General features: G+C 32.3%; 1 protein-coding gene across 4 annotated transcripts in view; it reads right to left on the bottom strand.

The window, feature by feature from the left end:
• The window catches only part of STK3 (serine/threonine kinase 3), a 498,339-nt gene that overhangs the window by 87,306 nt on the left and 386,694 nt on the right, over positions 1–24,339 (bottom strand). The gene's annotated exons all lie outside the window — the stretch shown is intronic.

Below are 24,339 nucleotides of genomic sequence, written 5' to 3' on the forward strand. Positions count from 1 at the left end.
TGCTCCTGGGGGATATAACACAAACACAAGTAAATACTGCAAATTGACTAGAAAAGGATTTGTGAAGGAACTAGCATATGGGTAAGGCTTTGAAGAGAAATAGGGGTTCAAAAAAGTAGAATTCAGAAAGAAAAAAATTCCAGGTAGTGGGTTAGTCTGGCCAACTATGTACGGTATTTGGTATACAAAGATGAAATCTATAACACTTTCTACCTTCCAGAATCTTATATCTACATGCTATTTTGTTCATAAGGACAGAGAGAGAAACTTCATTACATGCTTTGCTAAAATCTTGGTAAACAGTATTCACATACGGACTATTTTTAATACTCAAGCAAAATTAAGGGCTCAGCTAGACTGTTTTAGCTTGTTTTAATATAACACAAAAGTTGGAATTCATATGTATGCTTGAAATAAGATTTCTAAAATACAAATGTTAATAAAAGTAAAGAATGTGAATTATTTACTAAAACAAAAAACTGGACAACAAAAAACTCTAGTTCTATTCAAAGTTCTATTACTAAATCATGAATTTAGTGAAATTACTTGATTGATCATTTACTTATTAAATTTCAATAATGCTTCTGTTTTAAAAAATACAAAGCATTTTGTACAAATAAAAATTGGTGAATTTTTGAAATCTAATTATAAAAAGCACAAATAAAAGTGGGAGTGATGAACAGAAGGAATGAGATAAATGGGAAAGAATTAAAGAATCTAGAGCTGAAATAAGATATAATTTTGCTCAATAATAAATAGATTCACTTAAAGTAAAATCCTTGTAATTGGTGAGTTGAGAAAAGTTTCAAGAAAAGTGATTTAGTACATGAAAGACAGAAAATTGTTTGAAGATAAGGTTAAATTGCTAGGGATTTGATTGTAAAAACACAAAAAAAGGAGCAAATATTTTTGATTATGTCATAGTGTGATAGAACATTTTAATTAACATAGATGAAACACCAGACCTTAGAAGTCAGAACTACAAGTTCTGAGCTATCAGTTATCCAAAAAAAAAAAAAAAAAAAAAAAAAAAAAAAAAAAAAAAAAAAGCAATAGACTTCCTGAAAGGCTAAATTATAATACTCTATGATAGAGGGAGGTGAGGAAGGCTTGATGACTACTTATAAGATATGCTTCTGATAAGGGATAATCCTACCAAGAATAAAAGTAAAGTTTTCCAAAGAAGATGAAGCCAAGAGAATGAAAGAAAGAATGAGAAGTAATAATGGAAACGAAAAGTGACATAGAAAAGGTGGAAAACAGCAATAAAGTATGATATGGCATTAGCTTCTGTTTATTCGTAAGCATTCTATTCAGTTCAATGTCATCTAAGTTGGTCTAGATGTGGTCTTCTACAGTAAGAATTTCTGTGATACCAAAAAGGTGATCAGAGAATTTATCATTTGAACAAATAATATATTTTAAAGTTCTATTAATAGTATTCTTACCTTAAAAATAAAAATGAAACAATGAATGAAAACAAGCTATAAAAAAGTTCTAAGTTGTAAATCACATTTAAAAATCTGCAGTTGTTGAGCTCTATAAATTTATAAATTGTGGAAGTAACTTAGGCATTATATTAGCTCTGTGAAAGTACTACAAAGATCAAAATAAAGACTTTACATGGTTATGAAGTTTTAAAAACTTTTTCTCAGGTAATTAGTGTACTATGGGGGAATTTAGTTCATCCTAAATTATGAAGATTTGTTTTTATAACAGTTATTTATGTAATAACTTAGTTTGAGGAGCTGAAAATGTGACATTTTCTGGTTCATCCTTTTGTTATTTTCATAAGATATAGCTGGGTTAGTGGGTCAAGGGAATCATTATTAACTTTTTACAGTTTATTAGGTTTTTACAGAAGCCTACAGGGACTGTAATGTGTCCAAAACCACTTATTTGATTAATTACTTGCCTAGAAATTAAAGTACATTTTTTTGAATACCTAAATTAGCTAGTGTCAATATGTTACACTATCTTCCCAGCTTAATAAGCCCAACAACATGTTATTCCTCCAAGAAAATTTTCAGTCCAATTTTAAGTTACCTAACAAAGAAAGGTTTATAGCACAGAGACTCCCAAATGATTTTATCAACTTGAAAATCTCTGTCTTTGAACTCAATGTTAGAGATATAGATTTCCTCTTTAGAAATTTTGACCACAAAAATGAAGATTAAAAAAAAAAATACCTCAGATCCCATTCTACAGACAAGAAGAAATTCCTTCTTCACCACCATGGCCACCACATCTCTTTCCTTGGTTTCATAGAAGCAAAATCTATTAATTACATAGCTAGTTGGAACAAAAGGTGATAACCTGTTATGGGCCAGAACTCTGAAACAAGGATTCTTACAAGGTGTTAAGTCAGTAGAATTGATAAGACAATGATTATCTAGTTTAGCATGGTGATTAATAGTTCTCTAGTTCAGTATGATTGATTTAATCTTACAACAAATAATGGTTCCTTAGTGATATCATGATTGGTTTATACTCAGTATAGAGCATATAAACTGGGAGCCTCAGCCAGATTGAGGGCAGAGGTAAAAAAAGGACTGGAGGTGGGGAAGAGCTCTCAGGGCCAGGCCAAGGAGAGAGAGAGATTCATTTCCATCTTCATCAGCCTTGTGGTGGCTGGCCTGTCCTCCTGCATTTTCTCCACTGAACCCAAGTCCCCTCTGAAACCCTGAGAAAGCTAGCTGAGCACCAGGTGAAGGAGACAATAGACAAATAAAGACTTTTGGACTTTAACACTTAGGTATTCCTGCAGTGATTACTCTACTGAAGAAGGCTGCTCTAAGACCTCCAGAAAACCAAACTACAACATTACAATAACCCAGTTGTTAACAAAGGTAAATTATTCAAAATTCTGAATTTAAGCCATTGAAGAGTTTATACAGAAGACTTGTGTAGCCCAAGAGAAATCTGTGTCTTAGAAGATTGCTGCAGCTATGTCAGTTGGACATAGCTCAGTATATTGGGTACCCACCAATTCAGCAAGGAATGATTTTCATCTGGGGAGCTAAGAAAAGAATAACTGGGATAATGGGAATGAAAAAATATCAAATAGAACTTCCAAAATTCAAAATAAATAAGAAATTCTTCTTATTAAACTCCAGGGTATATATAAAACTTACAGTGAAAGAAACTTATGACTTACCAATTAGAATTTAGAAATTTGAACTAAGTTAAGCAAAGATATAACATGGAGACAGTGAGGCACTCAGTTATTAACTGGTCTTGTTTGAAAAATGAGGAATATAATCTTTCTTTATCATTCTAGACATAAGCTTATATGAGAAACTTTTGGTTTTCTAGTCAAATACAACATTGACTATAGAATCACAATTCTATATTATAAGTACATTTTTTAAAAGTCTGTGAATAGTTTAATTTAAAAGCCATGGACAGCAACCTAAAGGAGCTCTTGACCATGCAAAATATTTCATAAATAATTCCATGTGCACTATTCATCTGGAGTCTCACTAGAATTGGATAATGACCTTGTATTTTGTACTCATTTACTCTGAATTAGCCAAACCTTCTGTTTTTAATTATATACTTAATTCACCTAGTATGGTCTAATTACTGAAAACAAAACATCATTTAAACAAAAGGTGACCTTGAACTTAATCTATCAAAACACCAGTTGGTTTAAAAGTTTTCAGTTCTTAACGAACTGCCAAGACATGCAATAGCAATTTTCCCAATGTGATCATAGGCCTTTATAGAAACAGATTTACTACATTATCAAACATCTGTGTATACTTTTAAAAACTCTGTGGGTTATCTTATTATTAATGCAAATCCTCTTAGATTTTAATAGAACTAAAACTTTTTAAAAGTAAAGATAAAGTTCACATTACACACAAAAAATGCAGAATTCTGGAATATATAAAACTTCAAAAAGTGACAATTTATTCTTATGGTGATTAATAATTTATAAATTGTTTATAAGTATATGCAAACAGTGAACTGAGTAGTAAATGACAGAAAATTCAAACCAAGGGACATATGAAAACAGAATACAAAGTAAGACTAAATATAGATGTAATATTTTTATAAAAAAAGTTTCCTTCTTGTTTCTCGATAATTAATAGCAGTACAATTTACATGACTTTGCATATGCTAAAGAATTCCATAAATTTACATGAGCTTTATTTACTATATGTCACTGGGAAGTTGACAGAATAATTAAGAATTCTATTCTTAAGTACATAACTAAAGAATTCAAAGACTATATTTGTTGATTGAAAAGAAAGAAACTATACATATTAAAATAGGCTTTTCCTTTTTAGGTAGTAAAGAACTGGAAATAAATTATATGTCTATTGTGGATTATCTAAACAAATTAGGGTATATTAAAATAACTGAATGTTACTATATTCTAAGAAAGGATAATTATGTAGAATCTAATGAACCATGGAATGACATGATACAATAGAAAGAGTACTGGCTTTGGAGTCAGCAAAACTGAGCTTCAATCCTGCCTCTAATACCTATTATGATCAAGAGCAAGTTAATTAGTTTCCATGGACCTCAGTTTCCTTTTTGGTAAAATGAGAGGGTTGGGCTATATGGTCAATTGAGTTCCCTTCTAGCTCTGGATCTATGATATTGTGTACTTATTCAAACTAATGTACAATAATAAAATGAAAAGAGGAAAAACAATGAGAACAGTAAGTACAAGATGTTCCAAAAGTGTCGGTCTTTTGGGACACCTGTATAAAGAGAAAGAATAAAAGAATGAAATTAAATGCTGAATAATGGCCAAGTTTAATCCTGTTGAAAAACTGAGAAAAATGTACGCATCTTTTTCAGAAGTCAGAAAACCAACAGTCTTGTTAGAATGTTCAAGTGGTGAAGTAAAAAGATTACTACTGTCTTGGGAAAGAATAAAGAAGAAAATACAAATGAGAATCTTTTCCCCCTGTTTTCTTTTCCATTTTAATCCTTTTCTATGTTTCATATTCTCCCCAGCTTCCAAACACATACACACATAATTCTTATGAGGTTCTCTGAGCTGAAGTTCCCACTTGAAGATCAAGGTTAAAACAGGCAAGAAATAAAGAATCCAGTTTTTTGGTACTAGCACTGTCCATCTGGATGCTCTATGGGAAAACTAATATTGTTGTTTTCTGAGAAGTTCAAGGAACTAGCTTTTTTGTTCATTCTTTAGCAATGTTACATTTTTTCTGGGAAAGATATAAGTCAAAGGGTGGAAGAAACGCTCCATTGTGCTTGAAGACCTGGTCTTATGGTAAGACTATATAAAAAAGGTTAAAAAAAAAATGCTTCTTCCCTCTAATAATTTATATGCAAAGATTCTCAGAGATAAATGGTCTAACCTGTCCTTCACTAAGGGTCCTCTCTTCAAATAATGTATTACACAGTATCACAGTATTTCCCTTGTTTATTATAGTTAAAATTGTTCACTTATTATTATCTGAAGCATTTTGTGAGGACCTGCTCCATTCAATAGTTTATGAATAATGGTGATAGCTCATTCTCATGCAGCAACATAGTTAAGTAGCTACATGTGTAAGATTGTGGTCTTCTCTGGAAATGTTCCATTTCTTAGATGTGTTCATAAGAATTATATATATATCCTGTATTTTGAACTAATAAGTAATAAGAAAATTATTATAGATGGATAACTGTCAGAGCAAATTTACATATTTTCATCTGCTTTATCTTGGATCTCATTGCTTGTTGACAATATAGACTAATTAACGGACATAGCCAAATAAATAGTTCTTTTCAAAGGAGCAATCCTCTTCTTCAAAGTGATGAATACTTTTGTCATGAATACTTTTGAAATTACAAAGCATAAAATTAAGCACAAATTAAAACACAGATTAAGGAGTAAAACAACAAATGTTATAATTAATGAAAATAATTTTATACCACAAGCTCAAATTAATCTCATTTGAAACTATGAAAGAAGTAGATACATATTATTACCAAGAGGAAAACAGCAAAAATGCTGATCTTTAGTCTAGCACAACACATATCAGAATTCTAATACTTTATTTATTGGATGAAATGAGGTGATATTTGTGAAGTGTTTTACACAGTGTTCTGGTATACACAACAGGCCTTTAATAAATGCTTATTCCCTTCCTTTCCCCTCCCCAGAAAATTTCTTATATTCATTAAAATCACTCAATCTTTAGTGAAAATGTTTTATAATTCAAAATATTATAAAATCTGATGATAAGATTTTGTTAGCTTGTTAAAAAGATGATAAAATAAGTTCAAAAGAAAAATTATCAGAGGAAACTGAGTTTAAATTAGATTTCTATAAAATATAGATTTCTATTAAATGATGTGCTCTGATCATATACAATGGCATATAACATGGAATAGAAACTAAAAAAAATAAGGCATCTCAGTATTCATTATACTAATATAAGATGCATTTTGATGAAGAAATATAGGCTTAGCAGAGACATTAGAAGCTATTTTCTTGTAATGCTATTTATGCTTTAACAATTCAATTTCAATTTAATAATACAAATCCAACTTCTCTCTAAATCAAGACAAAAAAAGTTTCACTTTCCTTTTCTCCTAATTTCATAATGCATTTTTGCTCTTATTGCAAAATTTTAATAGGTCAATTTATTTTTTCGGCAACTTCACTCTTTTTAATAGATGTTACAGAAGTTGTATAATTTTCTAGAGATCAATTACAACTATTTGTAAGGCTACTTTAATGACTACATTTAAAGATACCTTCTAAAATAACAGAATTTTAGAATCACAGAGATGGAAGGGACTTTGAGAACTATCTTCAACATCTGTGAATAATATTTTCCTCTATATTACACTTGACAAGTAATAATAGTACTCTTTCTTGAAGACCTCCGGTGGGGAAGAATCCACTACTTTCCAAAGTAACTTTTCTTGAATGGTTATAAATCTCTTTGCAATGTCTACCTATTGCTCCTAATCCTGCCAAAAAGAACAAATCTAAACTCCCTTTTAGATCATAGCCTTTCAAAAATTTAAAGACAGTTATGTTCCAACTAAATTTTCTCTTTTGGAGAGGAAGGGCACTAACCATCCCTAATTCCTTTACACAAAATCATAGAATTTTAGGGAGCTTGGTACCTGTATAGTCAAATACATATCCCACAGGAAGCACCATTATGATATATTCACCCAATGGCCATACAGTTTCAAGAAGTGCTGGCTCCTGAGGCAGCACTTCAAGACTCTTTTACTATCCTGGGCACTCAAGTGTAACAAGTGTAATTCATATGCAACAACACATTTCCTAAAATGTGGTTCCCAGAACTAAACAAAATACTCCTGGTATGGTGAAGGAGAGTACAGAAAACCTATTACTTCCTGGGCCTAACTATAGTCTTAAAGCAACTTACTGACATTGGAGTAGCTCGCACACCGTTTATATAATGAATTTTGAGTCTACAGTAAGCCCTGGATTTTTTTTCCAGGCAAAATATTGAGTAGTCAATCACATTTTTCTCACCTTGTAATTCTGAAATTGACTTTTTGAACTCAGGATTAAGAATTTATATCCATTCCTATGATTAAATGTCATCTTGTTCAATTCAGTTTGAAGTTAAGATTTTATGACTCACCTATATCGTTTTTCACTGGCAGCATTTAAACCCAAGAAAATAGCAAGTAGACAAAAGATAAGTGAAAGATTTACAGTTCTACATGATTAAACTTTACATATTCAATCATTTATATGAAAGTGAAAAAGTACGCAGTAGGTGCTAAATATTTGTTAAATGAATAAAAACACAGAAGGTTTTGTTGCTTAATGTATGTTATACTGAGCTGGAAAATGTTAAGACTAGAACACTAAATAACACTAAAAAACAAGAGAAACATATTCTGGTCTTGTTAGTCTTATGAACATCTGTAATAAATAGAGACTGTGAAATGTCCTGGAAGCCTTAATCAAAACAAAAAAAAAATCATTCAGATTAAATAAATAAATGGAATTTAGAGAGACAACTGCTAATTCATACTTGCTAAACAACTTCAAACTCAATATGCAGTAATTCAGCATTTACTTTTATTTACATTAAAACCTTTTTTCATGTAAAAAAGATTAAATCTTTATTGAAATGTATGTTCACCAAGAAACAAGTAGCTATTGTCATGTAGTGCCAAAACTATTAAGTGATTGATTGTTGGTTAATAAAGATGACAACAGTATAATGGAAAGAACATTGAATATAGGGTTAGAAGATGTGAGTTTGCAGCCTAGTCTGATTTATTCTTACAATTTTTAGTTTCCTTAAGTCCTCAAAAGTAAAATTTCACAATAAATTATACTCTACCAATTCCTTTATTTGCTGCTCCAAGGAAAATCTGTGGCACCTTCTAACTAGTTACTCATCTTCTTCTCCTTTTTTTTTTTTCTGGCTTTATTTATACAGCAAAAGTGCCAAAATTGTTAGTGATGAAGCACCAGATTCTAAGAGTGTGGTTCAGAAAGTGAAAAACTCACAAAGGCTTATCATAACCACAAGTCATCCTTAATTTCATAAAAGGACACACCGGCTAATCAAGATGATTAGCTGCCAGCTATGAGTGAAGATGCCATTTAAAAGTCAGAGGCCAAGAAGGAGAGGGAGAGTAAGAGTGGAGTCTAGAGAATTAGGGAGGCCTTAAGGAGGGTCCTAGTAGAAAACAAACTTATATGTGCATTATCTATGTCAGCAATTAAATGATGGGAATAAAGAAGAAAGACATGCTAATAGAGGAAAATGAGAGTGCTGTCATCCCAAAGGTTACTGGTAGGACAGAGTATCTCCAGGGCACTTGCTCTGGGGAAAGAAGGGTCCCTTATCTACAGAGTCCTTACTGATTTGGGGGTAGGGAAAGCCATGGTAACGCTGACAAGATAAAACAGCTCCAGGAGTGGCTCCCTTTGTGTGGGATTTGAACATAATATGACTATAAAAGAGATGCAAAATGTGTTGTAAGATTGGAGGAAGCAAAGAACATCTATAACTTTGGAAGGATCAGTCACTAGACATTTTAGACAAAGTCATTTATATCATTAATTACTTCTATTTTTAAAAGTTATTTTACTAATTGGAAGCAAACTATAAAAGTTTGTAATGTAAAAACAAACATATCATTTCAATAAAACTGAAAGAAAATATAAAGGAATTGGACTTTTACACATGAATATGGCACTTCCAAGGTAGAGATGGATCAATAAATAGTTCATCAAAAGAATGAGCAATGCCATAGAAAGCAGAATAATACTTCATAAATGACAAGTAGCAACATGCTACAGTAGAAAGCAAAATATATTTAAAGTCAGATGCCCTTCTTCAAATCTAGGCTCTGTCACATACCATTTCAGTGACCCTGGTATATTACTCTAGATCTTAATATCTTCCTCTTTTCTAAAATAAGAGGTTTTACTATATGACCCTTAAGGCTCCCTACAACTCTAAATCTCTGATTAAATGATTACTCTGTAGCAATACAGCAGTATAAGATAAGATTGGAAAGTTAGGTAGATGCTAGATTGTAAAGAATCTTAAATGCCAGGTGACAGAGTCTGAATTTAATAGGCAACAGTCACAAATTATTTATTTTTGAACAAATGGATGACATGATATCTATACACAAAAATTTTATCTGACACAAGTATAAAAGATGAACCTGAATGAGACAAAAATGCTTGGGAAATAAGTATACTACTGTAATAGTAAAGTAATGATTAAATCATAATTTGGATATCTAATTAGATGAGGGAAAAGGAAGAGTCAATGATAATATCAAAGTAGTAAGCATAAATGATTGGGTGATGAAATTAATAGAAATAGGTACATACCTTTCTTTCAAAAATTGTTATGAATGATACAAAGCTAGCCTTTTTGTTTTTCACATATAACATTCTTTCCCCCATCTCAACAATTTTAGAAAGATTATCCCTCATATATGAAATGTGTTTACCCAATGCATATTCACCTCTTAATAGCTTTATTCAAAGCTCCTATGAAGTCTACTTTCTACATAAGTCTTTTAACGACTACAAAGCCCTCCTGCCTATTAGTTGCAAATGACACCCTCCTGACGTTATTTTGTATTCTACATACATTTTGTTGATACCAATATTGTTCCTTTGTAGGACTCTGTATTAATGCTGGCACATGCTAGATTCTTAATAAATGCTTTCTATTTTGAGAGAAGTCCTTCTGGAGGATCTGAGTTTAAGGTGCTGAAGATATTCAGGTTAAGACTTTTAATAACAAGTTTAAAATTTGTGTCTGTACTTTGAGAAAGAGGTCCAATCAGGAAAATATAAAGTCATCTGGGTAAGGAAGGTAGTTGTAGTCATAGAATCAGATGATATTACCAAGAGAAAGAGAGCATGAAATGAATAGAGAAGAGAAGAGAATTGAGAACAAAATCTTAGGTTACATTCAACTCAATTTAACAAGCATTTATTTATTTATTATCTATTTTGTCATTTGGAAAAATAAAAGACTTAAAATCTTAAGGAAAATAATAATGGGAAAGAAGTAGGAATGAAAGAATATAACATTTTCTGAATACAAATTATGTATAATTATATAATAGAATACACAAAATAAAATTTTAGTGATTATAAAAATACAGATTATAGTATAATAGTCTATAAAAGTAGGAATGAAAGGAGCACAGCACTTTTAGACCTTGAATTATACTATATTTTATTGTACTATATAAAAATTATATTCTCACTTATATAATTTTATTTTAGTAAATTATTAAAAATTATTTGATAGTTTAAAAAATAGAATAGTAGATAAGTGGTACAAATTTGATGTGGAAGAATTAGAAACAATTGATCTCAAGAGAACAGTATTTGCTAAACCTGAGAAGGTAAATTATTTCAGGAATAATTTTTAATATTGCTTTAATATTGCAAAAGCAAGCAATCTAAATTATCAATAGCTGATGAAAAAATGTTTAAATGGTCAACAACTAGAAAAACGAAAATCAAAGGAACTCTGAAGTTCTACCTCATTCCTATGAGACTGACAAACTTAACAAAAACAAGAAAATAATAAATGTTGAAAGGGTTGAAGGAAAAAGACATGTTAATGAACTGTTGGTGAGCTGTGAATTGCTCTAGACATTCCAGAAAAAAAAATTTGAAACTATGTCCTCCAAACAGCTAAACTGTGCATACTCTCTGACACAACAAAATAATTATTAGGCTTTTACCCCAAAGATATCAAGAAAAAGGAAAAAAAAAAAAAACATAATGCATAAAACTATGTATAAGGGCTTTCTCTGTAGTGACTAAGATCTGGAGAGTAAGTTAGTGCCCCTCAATTAGAGAATGTCTTAAACCATGGCATATAAATGTAAACTATCACTATTGTGCTATAAGAAATAAGGAAAGGGATGATTTCAGAAGATATCTGTAATGATATCTAGGCTAGCTCTCTGGAGGATCTCGGGACCAGCCTTGGTCTTAGTGGAGGAGTAAAATAGGCAGGAGAACCACCAGGGGGGATGGTCAAAGATAGAATGTGTCTATTTTAGGTTCTCTCAGCCCTTAAATACCTCAGTATGATTACATCACTACAGCACACTAAGTATGTATGAACTAGATAAACCATTACATCATCATACTAAGTACTAAGTAAATGTAAACTAGAGAATCATCATCTCATCAATCACACTGAGTTAACACCCTGCTGTAAGTATCTTTGCTGCAAGTATACTTTTCTCAGAATCCCCCAATATCTGTGTTCCTCTACAAAACCTGAGAAAGCTTTTATGGACTAGAGCAAAATGAAATGAATAAACTAGAAGAACAATTTATACACAATAATATCACTATAAAGAAAAACAATTTACAAAAGCTTTCAAAATTTATTAAATGCAATGACCAACAATAATAAAGAATGTTAGACTTGATGAACCCAGAGTCAGAATACAACATTTTATTTTTGAACATGGACAAGAGGGGAATTTATTTTGCTTGACTTTACAATTGTTAGGAGTTTTCTTTTTCTTTTCTTTTTTTTTAATGATGAAGAAGGTGGGGACAGAAAATGAGTGCTTTATTAAATGATAAAAATAATTTTTAAAAAGAATTGAAAAGTAATTGGTAAACACTAGACTTAAGTGACAAAATCACTTAACCTCTACTTGCTTTAGTTTCCTCAACTGTAAAATGCAGATAATAATAGCACCTATCTCCCAGGGTTGTTGTAAGGATGAAATGAGATAATATTTATATAAAAAGCACTTAGCCTAGTGCATGGCACACAGTAGGAAGTTCATAGCTATTTATTCTTCCTATGTTATATCACAAAAAAGAAACTCAAAATGGATGTAAGGCATAATTATTAAAGATTACATAATACAAAAAATTAGAACAAAAACAAATTTGATACCATCTACAATTCATTATCAGATAGAGGAGAAAAATTCTTTTTTTATGTATAATCCTTCTAAGTATATTTCCATATTTGTCATATTATGAAAGAAAAATCAGATGAAAAGGGGAAAAACCATTATAAACAAAATACTATATTTTGATCCACATTCAGTCTCTATATCTCTCTCTCTCTGGATCCAGAGGTCATTCCATCCCAAGTCTACTGGTATTCATAGCTGATTATCTCTTCTGTGCCTTTTTCAATGTCTGATACTCTTGTCTAGCATCTTCCTCCTCTTCACTGTAACTCTCTTGGCTTCCTGCAAGACTCAACTCAAATCCCACCTTTTTTTTAAAAAAATTATTAAAGCTTTTTATTTTCAAAAACATATGTATGGATAATTTTCAACACTCATCCTTGCAAAACCTTGTATTCCAAATTTTTTCTCTCCCTTCCCCAAACTCCCTCGAGTGGAAGAATTCTTAATCAAAGGATAAAATCTGTCACAAAAGATAAAATAAGTTATCTTGAATCCATGAAATTGAAAAGCTCTTGAATAGATCAAATCAATGCAACTCGTATATGAAGGGAAATAGTCAAATAAAGGGGGGAAGAGGGAATCTTCATATCAAATATCATTGATAAGTATATATATAAAACAAAGAGAAATAAGTGATAAGAGTCATTCCTTCAATGACTAAGTGTTACATAACCAAATAGTTTTCAAATAAAGGACTATAAAGAATATTAATAATAAATAAAATATTATTTCATATAAGTTCAATAAATATAAAGTTCACAAAAAAAGAATGTTATATCAATATTTTATTTTGTATTTGCCTCATTTTGATTTCTATTTTATGTAGAATTAATAAAAGATATAATTATCAATATAGTAGTACATGTGCATAATTTGCAAGGTACTGATTTTACTGGCATAAGGAATGAATTGGTAAGGAAACTTCCTCTATCAATGCAGACCAACACTTTTTGATCACATAGACATTTTGTAGCTATTAGGGCTTGAATCCATTTCTGTTTGGCTCAATAGTTAAAATTCTTTCTACTGTACCATGTGTGTGTGTGAGTGTGTGTGTGTGTGTGTGTGTGTATGGGTATCTGTGTACCATATACATACCCATATACATCCATATATGTACCATATACACACAGGTATATATTACTGATATGGAGTGATTAAAAAAAAATTTAGCTCAATGATATAGAGACAAAAGGGTACAATAAATAAAGGGCATGTCTTGAAATTAGGAAATCCTGGTTAAGTCTCATCTCTGACATTTCTTGTTTATATTAACTCTGGGCAAATCAAGTTTTCAGTGAACTGTCAGTTCGCTAAAAAAATGCCTTTGAAACAGTCACCAGATAATAAGAGGGAATTTTATATCCTTAGAGGCTTACTTGAATAAAACAGAGAAAGAAAAGATTAATGAATTGGGCTTGCAACTAAAAAAACTAAAAAAAGACCAAATTTAAAACCCCAATCAAATACTAAATTGGAAATTCTAAAATTAAAAGGAGAAATTAAAATATTGAAAGTAAAAACTATTGAACTAATTAATAAAACTAAGAGTTGGTTCTATGAAAAAGCCAATAAAATAGATAAGCCTTTGGTAAATCTGATTAGAAAAAGGAGGGAGGAAAATGAAATTAGTAGTCTTAAAAATGAAAAGGGAGAACTTTCCACAATGAAGAGGAAATTAGAGAAATAATAAGGAAGTATTTTGCTCAACTTTATGCCAATAAATTTGATAACCTAAAGTGAATGGATGACTACCTCCAAAAATACAGACTTCCAGACTAACAGAGGAAGAAGTAAATTGCTTGAATAGTCCCATTTCAGAAAAGAAATAGAACAGGCAATTAAACAACTCCCTAAGAAAAAATCCCCAGGACCAGATGGTTACATGTGAATTTTACCAAACATTTAAAGAACAATTGGCCCCAATGCTATATAAATTATTTGATAAAATAGGGAATGAAGGAGTCCTACCAAATTCCTTCTATGACACAGACATGGTACTGATACCTAAACCAGGTAGGCTGAAAACAGAGAAAGAAAATTATAGACCAATCTCCCTAATGAATTATTGATGCTAAAATCTTAAATAAGATATTAGCAAAGACTACAGAAAATCATCTCCAAGATAATACACTATGATCAAGTAGGATTTATAACCAGGAATGCAGGGCTGGTTCAATATTAGAAAACTATCAATATAATTGGCCATGTTAATAACCAAATTAACAAAAACCATATGATCATCTCAATAGATGCAGAAAAAGCATTTGATAAAATCCAACATCCATTCCTAATTAAAAACACTTGAGAATATAGGAATAAATGGACTTTTCCTTAAAATAATCAGCAGCATCTATTTAAAACCATCAGTAAGCATCATATGTAATGGAGACAAACTGCAACCATTCCCAATAAGATCTGGAGTGAAACAAGGTTGCCCACTATCACCGTTATTATTTAATATTGTATTAGAAACGCTAGCTATGCAATAAGAGCTGAGAAAGAGATTAAAGGAATAAGAATAGGCAAGAGGAAGCCAATTATCACTCTTGCCGATGACATGATGGTATACTTAGAGAACCCCAGAGATTCTGCTAAAAGTTATTAGAAATAATCCAACTTTGCAAAGTTGCTTGTTATAAAATAAACCCACATAAGTCATCACATTCTTATATATCACTAACAAAATCCAACAGTCAGAGTTACAAAGAGAAATTCCATTTAAAGTAACTACTGATAATATAAAATATTTAGGAATCTATCTCAAGGAAATTCAGAAACTTTATGAGCAAAATTACAGACCACTTTTCACACAAATTAAGTCTGATCTAACCAATTGGAAAAATATTAAATGCTCTTGGATAGGGGCGGCAAATATAATAAAGATGACAATATTACCTAAACTAATCTATTTATTTAGCTATACCAATCAGACTCCCAAAAAACTATTTTAATGACCTAGAAAAAATAACAAAAAAAAAAAAAAAAAGAAACAGTCACCAGAGACATTAATGAAGATCATTAATTCACCAAAGAGTTCTCTCTAACAATTAATAAAATAAAAAATAAAAAAACATTCCTGACATTTTGGACCTTAGGGTCTAATAAGGGGATAACATAAAAACAGAGAAAATTATAAGATATAACTTTAAATGCCAGTTGCACTGAAAAGGGATGGGGGGGGGGGAGAAAGTCAATTAAAAGTGGGAAGATTTTTACCAACAAGATGGGTCAAAGTTTTCATGAAGATATTGGCATTTGAATTGAACTTTAAAGGATAAATAGAAGGGCTCAGGAAGAATAAGAGCCAAGGAGTCAGCAGGCACACTTTGACAAGTACAAGGAGATTCAAGTAAGAAAAGATTATCAAGGAAAAGGGATGATCAACAATGCTACTTTCTGAAGCAAGTAAAGACTGTTAAAATACCAAAACAAAAAAGCAAAAAAAATGGAGTAAAGACAGAGACTCACCTGAGTTCTCCTCCAAAACTCTCCAATACTGACTTTAAATAATGACTTTTAAAAAATTGCTGAGCATCAGAACCCACAAAAAGTTGGAATGAAACAATTTTCCAGTTGAAGGCCTTGGAAGGTCAGCAGGAGGGGTCTATGGCATCTGACTGGGTCTGCAGAGCAATCTCAGTGCAGGCCTTGCCAGAACAATCTTGGCCCCAGGAAACCAGGAACAGGCCATGGGAACTATAAATAGGCAGCAATGGCAGCATTCTCCTGACCTCTTAGCTCACAGAAGTCAAGGACAACTCAGCAAGAAAGGTTTGAAGTGCTAAGTTGTAAAGGGAGTCCCAGCCCAGGCTTTGGGAGCTGCTGAATCAACAGCACAGCAGCAACCATGAAAGTGATGGCACTTCTGAAGATCTTAGCACATAGGTTGGGGAGGATAGCCAGAACAGCTGATCAGGGGAGCTTTCAAGGAGCCTTTTTACTGACATTATGGCAGGACCCTGTTGCTTTACCCATGCTCAGATATGGGTAACAGTGCTGGCTTACAGCCCATGTGCCTAGAGGACTCTCTAAAAACATCTAAAGTTTGGGATGTTGCACCCTTCAACCTGGAAACAGTCCTATTTCAACAAAGAGTTAAAAGCCAAGTAATAGATTGGGAAAATGAGCAACAGAAAAGGATTCTGATCATAGAAAGCTACTATGGTGACAAGGACAGTCAAAATACATACTCAGATGATGATAACAAAGCCAAAGCTCCTACATCCAAAGCCTCCAAGAAAAATGAGAATTGGTCTCAGGACACAGAAGAATTCAAATGGGATTTTGAAAATCAAGTTAAAAAGACAGAGGAAAAATTGGGAAGAGAAATAAGAGTGATACAACAGTAAATGCAAAAAGCTAATGAAAAGAATACCATAAAAATCAAAATTGCCCAAATGGGGAAGAAAGTACAAAATCTCTCTGAGGAAAAGAATTTCTTAAAAATTAGAATTGAGCAAATGGAAGCTAATGATGTTATGAGAAATCAAGGTGAAATAAACAAAAGCAAAACACTGAGAAAAGAGAAAAGAAATGTGAAATATCTCACTGGAAAAACAACTGACCTGGAAAAAAGATCCAGGGGTGATAATTTAAAAATTATCGAGGGCCAGCTAGTTGGTGTAGTGGGTAGAGCACCAACCCTGAAGTCAGGAGGACATGAGTTCAAATCTGGCCTCAGATACTTAATACCTCCTAACTGTGTGACCCTGGGCAAGTCTACCTGAAAGCCATAATCAAAAAAAAAAAAAAAGAGCTAGACATCATTTTTCAAGAATTATTAAGGAAAACTCTCCTGGTATTCTAGAACCAGAAGATAAAATAGAACTTGAGAGAATGCACCAATCACTTTCTGAAAGAGCTCTTGGGATGAGAATTCCCAGGAATATTATAGTCAAATTCCAGAACTGCTTGATCAAGGAGAAAATATTGCAAGCATCCAGAAAGAAATAATTCAAGTGCAGTGGAGTCACAGATAGGATAACACAAGATTTAGTAGCTTGTACATTAAGGATAAAAAAGCTTAGAATATGATATTCTGGAGAGCAATAGGGCTAGGATTACAACCAAGAATCACCTACTCAGCAAAACTGAGCCTAATCTTTCAGGGGAAAAGGTGGACATTCAATGAAATAGAGGATTTTTCCAGCATTCTTGATGAAAAGACCAGAACTGAATAGAAAAATATGATTCTCAAATAAAAATCCAGGACTCAGGAAAAGCATGAGGAGATAATCAGAAAAGAGAAATCATAAGGAATATAATACTTATAACTCATAAGAACTTTCTAATTATTATGGCAGTTAAAAAGGAATACATATACATACACATACACACATACATACATACATACACCAGGAAGGAAAGGTGTAAGTTGAATATGAAGGGATAATATAAAAAAAAAATCAAGAGGTGAGAGAGAAATGTACTGGGAGAAAATGAAAGGGAAAAGTAGAATATTGTAAATTATCTACCACAAAAGATGCAAGAAATAGCTTTAACAATGGAGGGGAAGAGGAGAATGAGTAAACCTTAATCTCATCAGAATTGGCTCAAAGAGGAAACAACATACACACTCAATACTGGTATAGAAGTCTTTCTTTGCAAGAAAGTAGGAAAGGAAGGGAACACAAAAAGGGAGAAGCTGATAGAAGAGAAAGCATATTGTGGAAGGGAATGGTAAGTAGCAAAATATTTGAGAGGGACAGGGTAAAAGAGAGAGTAGAATAAATAGCAATAGTAATTATGAAAAGATTTTGAAACAAGTTGCTCTGACAATGGCCTCATTTCTCAAAAGTATAGGGAAATGAGTAAAATTTATAAAAAATAATAAGAGCCATTCCCCAATTGATAAATGATGATACATGATCTATGCCCAAAGGGTTATTAAATCATACATATTCTTTGACTTAACAATACCATTACAATGTATGAATCCCAAAAGATAATTTTTTTAAAAGAACATATATATGTACATGCATGTATATATAAATACAGAGAGACAGAGAAAACGATAAATTCTATTCTCAGGTAGAGTTGGAAATTGAGGGGATGACCATCAATTGAGGAATGGCTGAATAAACTATTCTCTGTGATTATGAAGGAATATTATTGTTCTATTAAAAAATATCAGAATAAGACAGTTTTCCATGAGCTCAAATTGAAATGTATTGTGTACATAGTCATAGCATGGGATAATTAACTGTGAATTACTTTGCTATTCTCAGTAATACAATGATTCAACACTATTCTGAAGGACTTATGAGGAAAATTGCTGTACATATCCAGAGAAAGAACAGTTTGTATCTGAACACAAACTTGAGCATACTTTTTTAAAACTTTTTTTTTGAAGAGTGGTATGTGTGTGTATGTGTATCTGTGTTTTCTTTTGCAACATGACTTTTATGGAAATTGTTTTGCACAATTTTAGATAGGCTTCCTCAGTGGGGATAGGAGTAGGAAGGAAGGGGGAAAATCTGGAACTCAAAATTTTAAAAACAAATTTTTAAAACTGTTTTATATGTAACTGGAGAAAATAAAAATATTAAAACATAAAATAAATTTTGAATTTTGTGATAAGGTCATTAATGCTCCTTGAGAGAATAGTTTTTTATAGATCAGTTGAAGTAGAAATTAAATTTCAAGGAGTAAATTATCTATAGTAGATGACAAGAAAATAGAAGATAGCCTATACAAATTAGAAGATATTTAGTAAGTAAAATTAGATGGTAAGTAGGTAGATGATAAAGTAAAGGGTAAAAGAAAGGGAAGATCTGACCATACTTGAAGTCATGTGGAGAAAAAAATCAATGAAGAGTGAAGATGTATAAAAGACACAGACTGACTAATGGAAACAAGGTCTTAGAGGAGGTAGTAGTGCCTATATTGGGTTGAGGACCTAGATTTAGTCCTTCTATTAAAATAAGAAATACAGAACAAGAAGAGAGATATTCTAATGTGTGGAGGCAGGAAGTTAAGGGAGGTCACCATGGATAGTCTGGATTTTCTTAGGTGAGTAGGCAGTGAGGCCATCTGCTGTGAACAGGGAGTCAGAGAGGAATTGGATGCTTTTGGAGAGAAGAAAAATTTGGAACAGTCACTGTGGGAAATGAGATAAAGACTCAATCAATCACTGAAGAAGAAAGAACTGACAAGCATATGTGAGGGTTTAGTTGAGGCAATACAGAATATATTTATAGCCAGAGACACAGCTTGATTTAGAAACTTTCTCCAGTAACATTCAATAACCAGGAAACAAAGTCTGAGAAATCAAATGAGTATTTACTGAAACTGAGTATTAACTGGAACAGTGAAAGTCTAACTAGGCTTTTTTGGGTTTTATGATAATGAATCATCGAAGTAGTTGACTCAAGGATCAAGATTTAGTACAGGCAAATGTTGCCAAAATGAGGGAAATGGAAGAATAAGGAAAGGAGAAAAGATGGGAGGAACAGGAGAGAATCAAATGCATATTTACCGTTGCGAGCGAAAGGTAAATGTAGAACTATATGACTGCCTATGCTAATTGTCCAATGCTAATATGTATAACATTATTGACATTATATAACAATTTGGTTGTATAGATGCTAAATATCCAATTTTAGTCAAACCATATTAAGGTTCTCTACCTTTTTATATAACTACTTTAAGGCTGTAGAGTTCTGCTGTTAAAGTACATTTTGGGGATCTTTACACTGAACTATTAGATATGTATTTATAGAAATTCAAGTATGTGTGTATATATGTATATATACAATATATGTATATGTGTATATATGTATAGTACCTATACATATAATGCTCTATTACATACAGTGTTTAATATATTCATTGGTTCTTCTATAGGTTCATGTACACAACTGTGACATTCACCAATATCAATGGAATATATTTCCCCAAGGGGAGTTATACAATTTTGCTAATGGTAAATTCTAAAATAATAGCTATTCTGGCTCACTAAAAATGTGTGAAAAATATTTTTAGGTTATTTGAATTTTCTGTATTTTTGTGCCTCTTTGTAACTTCTCTTGAGTAAATGTAACTGTATACCTATCTAGACAAATCCATGCACAGAGAAAGTTTCACAATTATTACATAATAATCTGAGAAATGAATTTTAAAAGTATTCAATCACTTTCATTGTCCCTCCTGACTATACCCTCATTCTTATCAAAAAAGTTTCATGTATCTTTTGATACCTTATCAAAGAATTTTTGCAAATTGATTTTATCTTTCAGAAGATAAGGAAACAAGGAAATTCTAGATATAATTCTGATAAAAGAGGATAATTAGTTGGACAAAATGATTACTGAAAACCTACTGATCATACTACATGAGAGTTTGTGACTACTGGTAAGTAAACTATTGTAGTGGAAAGATTTAAGAGTTGGAAGACCTGAGTTTGAGTTTTGCCATTTACTTACAGTGAGACCATGGGCAAGTCATTTAGCCTCAATGAACATCAGTTTCCTCAGTTGCAAAATGATGAAAATAATAATGGTTAGAGAAAAGCACCTTAAAAGTCCTTCAATTTTTGAAACTATTTCTAGTCATATGAAAAGATGCTCCAAGTCATTATTAATCAGAGAAATGCAAATTAAGACAACTCTAAGATACCACTACACACCTGTCAGATTGGCTAAGATGACAGGAAAAAATAATGATGATTGTTGGAGGGGATGTGGGAAAACTGGGACATTGATTCATTGTTGGTGGAGTTGTGAACGAATCCAACCATTTTGGAGAGTAGTTTGGAACTATGCTCAAAAAGTTATCAAACTGTGCATTCCCTTTGATCCAGCAGTGTTACTACTGGGATTATATCCCAAAGAGATTATAAAGAAGGGAAAGGGACCTGTATGTGCACGAATGTTTGTGGCAGCCCTTTTTGTAGTGGCTAGAAACTGGAAACTGAATGGATGTCCATCAGTTGGAGAATGGCTGAATAAATTGTGGTATATGAAAATTATGGAATATTACTGTTCTGTAAGAAATGACCAACAGGATGATTTCAGAAAGGCCTGGAAAGACTTACACGAACTGATGCTAAGTGAAATGAGCAGGACCAGGAGATCATTATATACTTCAACAACAATACTAGATGATGACCAGTCCTGATAGATCAGGCCATCCTCAGCAACGAGATCAACCAAATCATTTCTAATGGAGCAGTAATGAACTGAACTAGCTATACCCAGAAAAAGAACTCTGGGAGATGACTAAAAACCATTACATTGAATTCCCAGTCCCTATATTTATGCACACCTGCATCTTTGATTTCCTTCACAAGCTAATTGTACAATAATTCAGAGTCTGATTCTTTTTGTACAGCAAAATAATGTTGTGGTCATGTATACTTATTGTGTATCTAAGTTATATTTTAATATATTTAATATCTACTGGTCATCCTGCCATTTAGGGAGGGTGGGGGTAAGAGGTGAAAAATTGGAACAAGAGGTTTGGCAATTGTTAATGCTGTAAAGTTACCCATGTATATATCCTGTAAATTAAAGGCTATTAAATTTAAAAAAAAAAAAAAAAAAAGTCCTTCAATTTTATATAAATATAATTATTCAAATCTTCGTTGTCACTCTTTGTTTCCTCATCCATAAAAGGAGGATAATAGTTCTATGAACCACCCACTGTTGTAAGGAACACATTGTATACTTTAAAGGACAATAAGAATAGTATGTCTTATTATTATGACTCAAATAAAGGTCAATCCTAGATTTCATAGGTAGTCTCTTCTTGAGGAGACTGAAAATGAATCTCAAAGCCTTCAGAAAAAGCACAGTAGGATGGATTCTCAAAGAATATCAATATGAAAAGGATCAAAGATATTCAAGAACAAAATTACTTTAGTTATTAATTCTGAGGAAGAAAAGGTGATTAAAGAAATCAATGTAATTGTAAAAAGAGGTCAAAGAGCCACTCAAAAAATTTTAAAAGTGTATCTAATATTTATTAATATCTTTTACTTTTATATCATATTCATTTCTGAATAATTCTGTCTTCAACCCTATAATCCAGCCTTGTTAAAAAAAAAAAAAAACTTAAAAGAGAAAAAAGTAGCTCCATAAAATTTACCAACAAAATAAAATAATCTGATAGAATAGTGACATTCCATTTCCATAATCCCTCATATCCATGACATTTCTATATTATTTCCCCTTAATACATCTTGTGTACTAGACAAATTGGACTCTATTGCCTATATTAGTCCTATCTCTGGCTTCGAGTTTTTCAAGTTCCAACTGAGTTATCATCTCCATAAACGTTCCTGATTCCCTCAGAAGAAAGTGATTTATTCTCTGTTACATTTCTGAAAACATTGTGGGCACTTTCTTTGTTTTCATTTTGTCTTGTCTCATAATTTTTTTTGTGAATATTTCTTATTTCCCATATGCCCATGATCTGGGGAAACAATTCCTTTGGAGAAAAGGTAGGTTAGTCATTCCCATCCAACTTTCACCCACAGAGTATGCAAGCTATTCTCACTGAAGGAGGGGTGCATTCCTGAAAGAGAGAAATGAGAAGCAGCAGAATGTGCCAGACAAATCAAACTGCCATCACCACACTGACTACCATCTCCTCTCCAACCCTGGTGGATACTGAAACCAAGAGTGTCCAGAATAGTAATACTTCCATTTCAGTACCCACAGACATTCTTCTGAGAAGCAACCTTGTAAAGATGTAGCCTGGAAACTGCTTCTGCAGATACTGCATCCATAGCTACTGAGAAGCCAAAAGATAACATTTTTGCAACCACAATCCATGGTACTTTTTTGAAGATGGGTATAATGTTCCCAAATCTGGTTAATTAGACTTTTCCTCAGTTGGCATGAACTAGAAATTCCTCGCTATCCTGATTAGTCTCTTTTATGATCTCTGATCAATGTGTCTCCTAAAATATGGGCCCCAGAACTAAAATTACAAAGTAACAAGTAATTATACCTTGTGTTCTACTCAGTTTAATCACAGTAGGTACATTTCTTTACCTACATACAGTAGGTAAAGAAATGATTTTACAACTAACTATTAATAATAGGACCATAACTAGCAATATTAAATTCACTTCTTCATTGAACCATCAACCATTTATTAAATGCCAACTACAATATGTAATGATCTGTGCAAAACACAAGTGCTGGATTGATAGATGATGTCGAGGCACCATTATTAAGTTGTATTTATCCATTCTAAGATTTTATATGGTCCTATTCCTGACTCAAAGGATAGTGCACTGGGCCTGGAGTTAGGAAGATCTGAGTTCAAATTCAGCATCAGAAACTTGCTAGCTTATATGAACCTGAGAAGTCACTAAGCCTTTGTTTATCTTAATCCACTGAAGAAGAAAATGGAAAACTCAATCCAGTGTCTCTGCCAAGAAAACCTCACAGACAGCAACTGCATGCTATGGCCCACAAGGTCATAAAGAGTAGAACGTGATTGACTGAATGCACACCTGCTTTCAAAAGCACATATGGTTTGGGGGAGGAGGGAGGATGCCCAAAACTGGCATATCTAGAATTTGTTCAGGAGAAAAATGTCTTAGTAGTTCCTGAGAACAAAGTCAGCTTATATCCAGGTCAATAACACAGGAACTCATTAAGTATTATCCATATAAAATATAGTTTCTAGATGTATAATATGACCATTTGGGGTAAAAAACAAAAAAACAAAAACTTTCATGAGAGTTTAAGAGGAAATTATTAAAACTCAAAAATAAGAACTGTCACAGTTCTCTTAATGCAAGATAGATAGTCTTCTCATTAAAATGCATTGTGGCCACAGACATACATATCAACATGCATATCACACAAACGTATTCATGCCACACCATCTGGGATCTTCCACTGCCAGCACAAATTTCGTAAGCTGGCAGAAGATTGAAACAGTCAAGAATCCTGCATGCAA

The sequence above is a fragment of the Sarcophilus harrisii genome, chromosome 1 (genome assembly GCF_902635505.1).
Source record: "Sarcophilus harrisii chromosome 1, mSarHar1.11, whole genome shotgun sequence".
Taxonomy (NCBI): Eukaryota; Metazoa; Chordata; class Mammalia; order Dasyuromorphia; family Dasyuridae; genus Sarcophilus; species Sarcophilus harrisii.